The sequence below is a fragment of the Myotis nattereri genome (genome assembly GCF_964212035.1).
Source record: "Myotis nattereri genome assembly, chromosome: Y".
NCBI lineage: Eukaryota > Metazoa > Chordata > Mammalia > Chiroptera > Vespertilionidae > Myotis > Myotis nattereri.
In genome coordinates, this window is record NC_138094.1 from 35,229,761 (window position 1) to 35,242,631 (window position 12,871).

Here is a 12,871-nt window from a genome sequence, read left to right on the forward strand (position 1 = left end):
TTCTGTCCCATTGGTCTTTATGTCTGTTTTAGTTCCAGTAAGAGGCAGTTCTGAGAATGGTGGCTTGTAGTATACCTTGATATCTGGTATTGTGATCCCTCCAAATTTGTTCTTCTTTGTCCAGATTGCTGTAACTATTTGGGGTCTTTTCTTAAATTCATAGGAATTTTTGGAAACTTTCTTCTAGGTCTGTGAGATACGCCATTGACATTTTAATGGTTAATACATTAAAACTGTACATTGCTTTGGGTACTATGAACATTTTAATGATGTTGATTGTACCAAACCATGAATATGGTATGTTCTTCTATTTGCTTTAGTCTTCCTCTATCACTTTTTTTCAATTTCCTGTAGTTTTCCAAGAACAGGTTTTTACCTCCTTAGTTAAGTTTATTCCTAGGTTTCTTAAATTTTTGTTGCACTGCTAAATGGCATTTTTCTTTGTTTGTTTCTATTTCTGAGTTCATTATCCGTGTATCAAAAAGCCATAGAATTCTGGGTGTTAATTTTGTACACTGCTACATTGCCAAATTCATTTATTAAATCTCCTAGTTTTTTTGATGGAGTCTTTAGGTATTTCTATGGACAAAACCATGCCATCTGCGAATTATGACAGTTTTACTTCCTCTTTTCCACTTAGCATGCCTTGTTTGACTTCTTCTTGTCTGACTGCATTGCCTAGCACTACCAGTACTCTGTCGAACAGAAGTGGTGAGAGTGGGCATCCCTGTCTTGTTCCTCTTCTTAGAGTAATTGCTTTTGCCCATTGAGTATGATGTTGTCTGTAGTTTTGTCACATAAGGCTTTTTTTAATGTTGAGGTATGATCCCTCTATGCCCAGTTTGCTTAGAGTTTTTATCAAAATTGGGTGTTGGATTTTGTCAAATGCTTTTCCTGCACCAATGGATATGAATCTCTCTCAATTTGTTTATGTGATGCATCACACTTATTGATTTCTGGATGTTGACTCATCCTACTTCCCCAGAATATATCCGCTTTGGCATGGTGTATGCTCATTTCAATGTAATGTTGCATCGCATTTGTTAGAGTTCTGTTGAGGATTGTAACATCTATGGTCATCAGAGATATATTGGCCTGCATTTTTCTTTCTTTGTGTTTTCTCTATCTGGCTTTGGGATTAGAGTAATGCTGGCTTCATAGGAAGTGTTGGGAAATGGTACTTCCTTTGAATTTTATGGAATAGTCTGAGGAAGAAGGTTTTAGTTTTTCTTTGAACACTTGGTAAAAGTCCCTGTGAAGCCGTCTCGCCCAGGCTTTTGTTTGCTGCAAGTTATTTTTGTGACTGCTTGAATTTCCTGAGTAGTTATTGGCGTGGTCCTATGTTTTATTCTTCCTAACTGAGTTTAGGAAGATTGTATTTTTCTAGGAATATGTCCATTTCTTCAGGGTTGATCAGTTTGTTGGAGTAGAGTTGTCCATAGTATTTATTTACAATCCTTTTTATATCTGTGGGGTATTTTGCTATTTTGCCTCTTTCATTTCTGATTTTGTTTACTGGGGTCCTGTTGGTGAGCCTAGCTAGAGCTTAGTCAATCTGGTTTATCCTTTCAAAGAAATAGCTCATGTCTTTATTAATCTTTTGTGCGGTTTTTGGTCTCTATGTCATTTATTTCTGCTGTGATCTTCATTATTTCCTTCCTGCTGCTGAGTTTGGGCTTTGCTTGTTGCTCTCTCTAACTTTTTAAGTTGTGCGGGTTAGATAATTTGTTAACTGTTTTTCTTGTTCTTTGAGTTAGGCCTGTAATGCTATGAAGTTCCCTCTAAGGACTACTTTCAGTGTGTCCCATAGATTTTGGACTTTTATTTTTAATTTTCATTTACTTCCAGGATGATTTTAATTTCTTCTTTAATCTCTTCCGTAACCCAGTTATCTATCTTTGTACATAAAAGCCCTGTGACCGGAATGGCAGAATGACCAGAATAGCTGGTGGCTATGACTTGCATTGCGGCAGCCAAGCAGTCTTATCTGGGCCCCAATCGGCCATATCCCTGACCAGCCTTGCTTCCCATCTGCCCCCAATCCTCCATTCGGGGCAGGACTGATAAGAAAACCACTCACAGCCTTTCCCCTGGTCAGCCACACCCCCTATATGCGCTAACGCCCAGATTGGAGGCATGGCCTTCTGGTTAACCGCCAATGGCCACTAACTGCTTCAGGCCTGGCCCCATGTGCCCCCATCTGGGGAGGCCAACCAGACTGCTTCCATACAGGAATTCATACCCTGGGCCTCCATTTATTTAATAAAAGACTATTTAGCCTCCAAGTATTTGAATTTTGTTATATCTTATTGTAGTTTATTAGCAATATAAGAGGCCCAGTGAACGAACTTTGTACACTTGGCGGAGTCCCTCACCCTCTGGCAGCCTGGGAGACCTCAGGGGATGTCTGAATGATGGCTTAGGCTTAATCCCAGTTGCCAAACATGCTTAGCGCCTCTGTGGAGGTGGGAGAGATTCCTGCCACTGCTGCTCCACTGGCCAGTCGTCAGCACAGGATCCAGCTGAATGGCGCTGCCCTGTGGGAGCTCACTGATCCCCAAGGGCAGCTCTTGCATTGAGAGTCTACTCCCTTGGGTGGTAGAACACATCATAGCAATCAGTCTTATCTCTTTTTTATGACCTTTACTTTGAGATTTCTTTTTTCTCTCTTTTCTAAATTGTTTTATTGCTTAAAGTATTACAAAGGGTATTACATATGTCTCCTCTTTCTACCCCGCCCAGACATTCCCCTGGCCTCCCCTAACTCCCAGTGTCTTATGTCCATTGGTTATGCTTATATGCATGCATACAAGTCTTTCGGGTGATCACTTACTCTCCCCGCCTACCCCCCAACCCTCCCCTGCCTTCCCGCTGTAGTTTGACAGTCTGTTCGAAGCTGCTCTGCCTCTGTATCTATTTTTGTTCATAAGTTTATAATGGTCTTTATTATCCATAAATGAGTGAGATCATGTGGTATTTTTCCTTCATTGACTGGCTTATTTCACTTAGCATAATGCTCTCCAGTTCCATCCATGCTGCTGCAAATGGCAAGAATTCCTTCTTTTTTAAAACAGCATAGTATTCCATCATATAGATGTACCACTGTTTTCTAATCCATTCATCTGCTGATGGGCACTTAGACTGTTTCCAGATCTTAGCTCTGGTGAATTGTGCTGCTATGAACATAGGGGTGCTTATATCCTTTCTGGGCTCAGAGGTGTGGCAAACTTTCCTGCCCAAATCCCTGGTTTTTACCTTACCAGAGGAACCCTGCCCTTCCTGGCTGCAAACTGTCTCACCACCTGAGTGTACTTTGCCAATTCCGGGTGGGTGTTATTAGTTTCAGCTGCTCACTCCATTTGCTCCAGGACGTGCCCTGGGACATGTATGCCTATTCCATCACCGTCTTGGCTTCTTGAGATTTATTTCTTCAAATATAATTATTGATCCCCTAGTTTTTTCCCCTTCTTTGCCTGAAAAGTATTTCTCTCCTTCCACTTACAGTCCATGTGAGTCCCTTATTCTGAGGTGGGTCTCTCATAGACAGCATATATATGGGTCTTGTTTTATTATAATTTTGGCCATTATATATCTTTTGAATGGAGTGTTTAGTCCATTTAGGTTTAAGGTTATTTTGATAGGTACTGATATGTTGCCACTTTTTTCTTCATGCCTGTGTTTCTTCTGTCTCTTCTATTCCTTCTTTTTACAACAGTCCCTTCAGCATTCCTTGCATTGATGGTTTAGTAGTGAAACACTCCCTTAGATTTTTTTTTTTTTCTGTAAAGACACTGAATTCCCCTATAGTCTTGAATGATTGCCTTACTGGATAAGTATTCCTGGATTTGGTCCCTTGTTTTGCATCACTTTGTATATTTCCTTTCATTCCCTTCTGGCCTGATGTGTTTCTGTTAAAAATCATTTGATAATCTAACAGGAGAGCCTTTGTAGGTGACTCTCTGTCTCCCTCTTGCAGCCTTTAAGGTTCTGTTTGTGTCATTATTGTTTGCCATTATAATTACCATGTGTCTTGGTATATGTCTTATTGGTTTCATCTTTTTTGGGACTGTCTGTGCTTGTGTGACTTTTTCTTCCCAAGATCAGGAAGGTTTTGTGATTATTTCTTCTGATAGGTTTCCTAATCCTTGTTCCTCATCTTGTCCTTCTGACACCCTTATTATACACATGTTATTTGTTTCATGTTATCCCCAATCTCCCTTAGGATATCCACCTGCTTTCTATTTTTTCTCTCAAGTTGCTGTTCAGATTGTGTTGTTCAGGGTGTGTTACTCTGCCCTGTCTCCTAAATCGCTGATTCAATTCTTTGCTACTTCTAGTCTACTATAGAAACCTTCCATCGTATTTTTTATTGTAGCTATTATCAATGTTTTTCATTTTTCCTTGATTCTTATGTAAGTTGTGGATTTCCCATGCATCTGGTGTATCAACTTTATGACCCTTATTCTGAATTCCTTTTCGAACATATTGTATGTCTCTATTTAATTGAGTTCCTCTTCTGGCAATTCCTCCTTTTCTGTCCTTTGGGTGTTGTTTGTTTGTCTCCCCATTTTAGCTATCATGTCAGAACCCAGGTGCCAGGGTGTGATGGGCCAATGGCCACAGAGTGGATCCGCAATTCAATTGTACACTCCAAGACTCACAGGAGGCAATGGCAGTGGTGGGGGGCTGGAGTCCCGGTGTCCGTGGGTCTGCTGCTGCCGTAAAAAGGTCTTTGGCCAGAGTGGCTCTCAGGTGATGTGTGAGGCCCATCTGGGTAGAGGTGAGGCTGGGTTCCTAGTCATAGCAGCTCTCCCCTTCAAGATGGTTTGTTTTCTTAGAACCATATTTAACATCAAACAGTGCAGTAACATAAAAATACTAAAGATTGTGCAAAGAGCCGATTAAAAATAGAATGGAGAAACAAATCAGAACTATGTATACAGAGTTGCATTCATACTGGACATTGTTTTCTGTCATTTTTACTGAAGAAATAGTAAAACTAAGAAACCTGAGAAGCGGTAGAGGAGGAATAAAGTACCTAATCATTTTGAATGAACGATTGTTTGTTTTAAAAAATAAATAGTTTATGTAAGCCGGGTGCACTGGAAAACATGAAATAGATGTGTCAAAACATAAATGAAGTAACAGACACATTCTAAAAAGTAATCCACATTGCCCAGTCAGTATTGCTCAATGGTTGAGGATAGAATTGTGAACCAAGATGTCTCATCATCTATATCGGGTGAGGACACATGCCCAGGGTGCTGGCTGGTTTGCCAGTAGGAGCCATTTAAGGAAGCCGCTGATCAAAATATTTCTCTTTCATCTATGTTTCCATCTCTCTATCCCTCTCTCCAGATAACCAAGAATAAGCCTACTAAAAAACAAGAATGGAATTTATGTGCTTTCCCCTGGAATGTGAGACGTTTTCGTCCTTATTACTAGGGGTCTTTGGAGGACTTTTATTAACCAACATACATTTTAGTCCTTATTACTAGGGGTCTTTGGAGGAATTTTATTAACCAACATATATGGTTCTGTGTTGAATACTTCAATGGAATATTGTTAATAATGAAGTGTTTCATAAACTTACCATGAAAAAGGACTCTGTCATTTTTGAAGGAAACACTTGGTTTGGGAGAAGAATTTGAGGTAGATCTTGATTTTAGTTGCAATAATAAGTAGGTTTCAAACAGTTGCTCATTTGTTCAGGTTAAATGTTATGTAGTGTTGATATTATGTGTACTCATTTTAGTCTGTGGGTGGAAAAACAACTAAAGTAGACTACACCAAGAAACCATCTTTTCAAAGTGGGGGTGGCTAGGGGGAACCACTTCCATCAAGAAATAGAGGTGATGTGAGAAGTCTGAGAAGTGGAAGAGGAGGAAGTAAGAGAAGCAAAAGGACCCTCAGGTGGAAAACACTTAGGTAATGTTTCAAAATCTAGGGATGGTAGGAGATCTGAGGTAGGTAAACACATAATACAATATGCAAATGAGGTATCATAGACTTGTGTACCTGAAGCCTATGAGATCATATTAACTTCCATAAATTCAGTAACTTTAAATTCATAAAGTTACTGTCAGTAACTCAAATGTTTTTAAAAAATTAAAAAAAGATATGAGCATGAAACCATTATTTATGTGAAAACAGTAACATTGAATGAAGAGATACACCTCAATTTCATTCATATCATTCAGAGCAAAAGAAATGATACCTTTCATTAGATTGAGAATGTATACTGATGATCAAGATGATTTGTAATTGCTAAAGAGGTATCGCACTTCTAATAGTGAATGCAATATGTAATGTGTGAAACACTCCTAATGACCTTACACGGATAGGATTTAAACCTCAAGCTAAATTCAGTCTATTTTAGCATTACTGTTTGCCTCTAGTCACTTCAACAGTTCTCTGAAGAACTTAATTCTATTGATCATATTTTAGAATGTTACACTTTGGGAACAGGAAGTCATGTAGGTTTAAAGTGAAGATTCATACTTATTGAACTACTAAGAATTTGTTCTGAAAGTACCCTTCTTTCGTCTCAAAAAAGGACATCAGTTCACCTTGGAAAATTCCCACTGAAATAAAAGTTGGTCTAACTATATAAACGTCAAGGACACACACTTCATTATTTAGAATTGGATTTGAAATACTAGTTTTGAGTATAGGAATGTGCAACCCTGTACTGTGTAAAGTAATAATCTCTATTATTAAATTGATAAGATGATCTTGTACTTACGTTTGATGTAGAAAACTTTCCATTTGGAAACTACATAAGAGAAATGTCTATGGTATTAAATAGATTCACAAAGGGGACTCTGACTCAGGAAAAGGCTAAAAACCAATGATTCACCAAGTTTATTGGTCTTTCTTTCCTTCTTTCTTTCTTGTATATGAGGAATATGAAACATGAATAAAAATGTTGACGAGCTATTTTCAGGGAGTTGTCTTTTAATTAATTTATCTAATTACTTATTTGACTGACAATGAAAGGAAAGTATATTCATTTCAACATATCTGTAGCAGGAAAAGTTGGTTTCATATTAACCAGTTTTCCAAATTTCAAAGATTTAGTGTCCATTTGTGATAATTAGGTGTGTGACATTTCACGGGAAATTTCCTAGTGTTATTGCAGGGTTTGTGCAAGATGAAGGTGAATGTTCCTGTTTATACCATCTGGGTGATACTGAGAAGAGTTTGCCAGTTCATATTTGGCCACATATGAGGATGCTCATAGTTCTTCTTTCCCATGACGAATTACAGAATTGGAAGATAAGCCTCTTTTCTATTTGAAAATGAAAACAGTGATTGTTAATTATGTATGATTCAACATGTTTTCTTTAAATGCTATTAAAATAGAGTGTAGTATTCTGATCAAAGAGTTATTTTATAAATGAACTGTAGGAATTATGTGATAACATTCGTGAAATAACACTTTTTTGTAATGCATCATGTTTTGACTTTTTATATTTTAATTTTTAACTATGACATTACATGTTTTAAAAGCTTTTATTGAGATGAAATTAGTTTGAAGACTAGTTGAGACTGTTTTCTTGTATTTTTAAATAACTTCTTTCACTTAGTATATCTGGATTCTCTGCATTCAAATTCTGGTGTGTGTGTGTGTGTGTGTGTGTGTGTGTGTTTTGTTTTGTTTTATTGGCATGTATATATAATTCTGCTTCAGTTCTTTCTCAGTTATCCAAACTGATTTTCAATAACTCTGAGCACTGTACTGAAGACATGTGAAGATAGAATTTTATCATTTTGTGCTAACCAGCATGCTTATGACCATGATCCTGTTTAGTAAATATTTATACACAATAACCAGACTTGACCATTTAACAAATGTTGACCCTACTCACGTAGAATGATGTTATTTATGACACAGAGGATGGCGGACATACAATTAATCTTCACAGAAGTGGCTGCAGGGTGGATTCCCTTCCACTGAAAAGAACTCCATCTTCAAGAGGTTGGGATCCTCCACCTACAAGACCTGCCCATTCTGATCCAAGGCAAAGCATTACTGGGATGGGATTTCAAGGTAAATGGTACAGTCTCTCATGGATTAGAGTAATGAGCTGTTTTAAAAGGAATGCTACACTTTAATTTCTGGAAGCCATGTGGAAAGTGAGTAGTGGATGGGCATCTGTACTCAACACTATCTTATTGTTTCATTGTTAGGAATAATTCTTCATCTTCTGATTAGTGAGGTAATAAGTAGATAACACCAGAGTGAAGAATGCATTCCTTTTAATCCATGTTGATACAGTGTCCCTCTTTTTTATATTTACTTTTTTAACATTTTAAGAAAAATGGTTTTAGTGTCATAATGTTACATTGAAGAAATGTTAATATTTCCAGGAAAACTATTTTAAATGTAATAATTTTACATGCAATAAGCATTAATATTCCAAGAAAAACAATTTTAAATATAATAATACTGGAGACCCAGTGTACAATTCATGCATGGGTGGTGTCCGGCCTGCACACCCCAATCGCCAGGTTGGCCAGGGGGAGGGGATACAGGTGTTTGGCCGGCTGGCTCCACCCAGATCGAGTGGGGGATCAGATGGGGGAAGATGAAGGCCAGGGGAAGGGGCTGTGGGCAGATTACTGGCTGGCGCGTCCTCGATCATTGCGGGGGTGGAAGGGGGCCGTGGACAGAACAGTGTGGGGCTGCCTGCAGGGTGCAGCCCTGGATGCTAGCCAGTCTGTCCCACCCCATGGTGGATCTCCTGGTCAAACTCCTGTTTGAAGGGACAATTTGCATATTAGTCTGTTATAATATAGTGTTACATGCAATAAACATTAATATGTTAAGGAAAAAATATTAAATATAATATTACCAAAACAGTGCAAACCTATTTTATCACAAAAGTTGTAGGAATTATTAAATATATGAAAATAATAGGATTCCTTTTATTAGATTCTAAAACATATATTTTTTACTCTGGCTCTATTTTATTCATCTGTTTATTCTTTTATGTTTTGAAATATTTTTTATTGATTTCACTGAGAAAGGGAGAGGGAGAGAGATAGCAACATCAATCATTGATTCTCTGCCACCTGCATTCCTCACACTGGGGACCAAGCCCACAACCCAGGCATGTGTCTTTGGCCGGAATCGAACCTGGCACCCTTCAGTCTGGAGGCCAATCATCTATCCACAGTGCCTAACCAGCTAGGGCTATTTTTTTCTTTATTGATTAAGGTATTACATATGTGTCCTTATCCCCCATTTGTCCCTCCTACCTCCTCCTCATGTCATCACCCCCACTGGTGTCAGTGTCCATTAGTCAGGCTTATATGCATGCCTCAAGTCCTTTAGTTGATCTCTCTAACCCCACCTTCCCCTACCTTCCCTGCAGCAACCTTTTGCAGCAAAGATTCAGGAACTGCAAAAGTGTATGAACTGAAATGAATACACTATACGACAATTACATATTTAGAAGGCGTGGGGGAGCCAGGTGAAGGCATTTCTCTCTAGTAAAGAGGCTCTCTGAAACTCAGGACCCATCAGTTTTTATTTACTTTAATACACATTTGCCCTTTAGCAAAGCATACAGGCATATCGATGGTAAAGTTTGGTAAACAATAAAAGTATTATCATGGTAGGAGGTTGCTTACAGCCATTTTGCCAACAGCAGGGTAGCAAAATGCTCATTTTCCGCCATGCTGAATATCAAAGTCCATTCGCCTGCTGTAGGATTCTCGCATTGATATGTTCACTACTGTTGGTCTTTGCTGGCCTGACATTTCCCCCTTTTTGCTTTCTTAATTAGTTTAGAAAGGTGTCTGCCATAAGCTGGGCTCAGATCCTTTTAAAACTTTTCATTCTGCATCTTCAGACTGGAAGCAAACATAGAAGAACAAGAAAGAAAGACAATAGCGGTTACTCTAAAAAGGAAACGTAGGGAGATTCGACGACAAGGATTGAGTTCTTTCATGTCCTTCTAAATATTATTGTCAGGTATTTAAGGAATTCATTCATAGCAGGCTTCTTGTGGGGCCATTTGTTTTTTATGGATCCCTTTCCCAGTCACTGTTAGCTTGTGACATGACAGCAATGATGTTCGAGTTCTGGATGGTGGACAAATGGTGAGAAATGACAATGTAGGTCTGAATTTTTTTGGCTTTGTCATGGGCAACCTGCACCAATGCACCGATGATGAGTGCTAGCATGGCAAGGCGTCTTCACCATCCCCTATCTCTGGATGTTTCTCCTCTGACTCCTCAGCGTTTTGCTTGGGGCCTCTGCTATCTGTGGTTGCAGTACTCTGGTCAGTTCCTCCCTCAGGTTCATGTTGCAGGAACCATCCAGGCTTGGAGGAGTTTTATGGAAACACACAAGTATATCCTCGACCAAAGGTTAATAAAGGGACCCTTCTATAAACCAGACTCAGTATCTTTCCATTTAACCAGACTATTTCGGTTTGGCTTATTCTGACACCAGTGTAATTCTATGGGTGTCTTGCCATCAGCATTACAAGGGAAAATTTTAAAGTAATTAAGGCTTGGTGTAGTCTACTTACAGGAGATTTCTTCACTATTCCCCCACTTTTGTTTTTCAAGTTGGGATTTAGAGGCCCTTGTAGCAGATATAACATGCAAGGGGGACATTTCTTGATAATCTGTTATGTCTGCTGTACAATATTTTGGCAGGCTGATGTAAAAGTTGATGAGATTCTGTGGCCTGTTTAATAAAATAACTAATTGATAGGCCTATGCATTTCCTTTTGTTAAAGGACCTGGACTTGTTCAAATAGTATAGATAGGCATCGGTCACAGACATTTAAATTGAGTAGTTGCAGTTCTGTTTACCAGGCCAGCAGCATAGGCAGATCAGAGATAATATGAAGAGGCTTTTGGAAATCCTGCAAGTCAGCCTTGATCGTTTCTAATTCGATTCTTTGCACAGAAGTATGACTGGTTTGAATGACTTGGTCTGAATTCTTTGCATTATAAGCAGCTTTACCATGAGATGAACTATCAGTAAAAACAGTGACTGCTCCAGGAATAGGTTTCTGCCTATTCAACTAAGTTCCCCTGAATATTCTTTTTTTTTCATTTGCTAATTTAAATCAGTCAAAAATAAGGCTTATTTCCTAACTTTGTCATTGGGTGGGGACAGTAAATGACACTAATAGGGTTTTTGCTATCAGTCTTTGAGTATATTGACATAAGAGTTGTTTACGGAGGCAAAATGCAAATGGTTTACTTTTCTTTATGAGGCCTAATACATTTATTTTTAATTCCAGTTTTCTAGATCTTTGAAGGTAATCTGCTCCTGTTTTTTCTCCCAGAGTAATTTCTAGGCCACATTTAGAGAGTTTCTTTTAAAAACATTTTTTTTTCTTTTAAATATAACTTGGTTCCTTTTCAGAAATACCAATAAGAGGTATGCTGGCCAATTGTGCAATGCATAAAGATTAAGTATAAGTAATTCCCTTTTTTCTATGGTGTCTTATTAATGGTGAGATTTAATGCTCCAATAATAACTTTTTGTTTTCCTTGTAAATAGTAGCAGAAGAGATTTAAAAATTTCTCCTTTTTATTGAGCTTAAAATTTACTTTTAAACAGCATTCTTTTGGCTAGTGCTCATTTGTAAAGGTACAGAAATTTTACTCTGGACTGTGTTAGAACCAATTGCTAATAAAATATCTGCTTCTCGTATAACTGAGTTTATATGAGACCATGATTATATTGTAAAAAGCTAATTTATTTAGTGACTAAAGTACGCATCTTTATTGAGAAAGCAAAGTAAGTAAACTTATACATTTGACCTATGAAGTCCAGATGTTGCACTACCCCCTGGCCTGTCTAAAGATCTGGCTGTCAGGGCTCCCATCTTAAAATTCTGCTGCTGAATAATCTGATGTTGCTTAAGAAGTATTCAGCAACTTTGTCCTGCCCTCCCTTAGAGGGTGAAACTTTTATCACATTTAAAATACGTGCATGTAAAGAGAACACAGTTATTAATTTTTATTTGATGAAGCTTCAAGTGATTTCAAGTATATTAGATTGGGGTAATTTGGTTTGAAAATATTTCTTTTCCTAAAATATTTCTTTTAAGAAGAGTAAACCCTTGAATTATTCCAGGGCACTTGACAAGTGTCAAAGCTACCTCTTCGTTAAAGTCTTGAAATTTAACATGGAAAGACTATCACAAATATGTGTAACCCAAACATTACATTATATATTTGTTGTAATTACTCTAAAATAGATCAATAAAATTTAAACTGGTTTTATATTAAAAATTTGGTTCAGACCATAGAATTAATCCTCTTTTTTAATCAGTCCAATAAAATAGTATATCCTAGGTTGAAATTTTACCACACATAGTACACATAAGGACTACAATATATTTTGTGCTACTAAGTTTTTCCAGAGAAATCACAAGAATTATTTTTCTTGATAATGAATTTCTAAACTTTATGCATTGTATCATTACGAGCACATAATTTCTCCCAATTTAATTTGAACTTTTAACTATTGGAAGCCTTAAATTTTAGGTGGTAAGTTAAATTCTTAGCATTTCTTAGTTTAGTAATACCTTCACATTTTTATGGATATATTTCCAATAAAATTAACAAAGACTTATTTAATTAATAGATTCAAATCTGTCCTTTGTTTTTTCATTCGAGTCAAATTCAAATAAATATTTCAAAATTTTGTTATTTCAAAACATTTAGAGTTTTAATAAGTTTTATTACTTAATGTAAGCAACTCCAATTTTTTAAGTTACCAAAGACTTTGGAAAAGTATGTTTAGACGTATGAGGTTGCCAAAGAAGTAGGGGAAGAAAGGAAGAAGGCCTGTAGCCATTGGAATTTTAAAACCACCACATTTTTCCTTCAG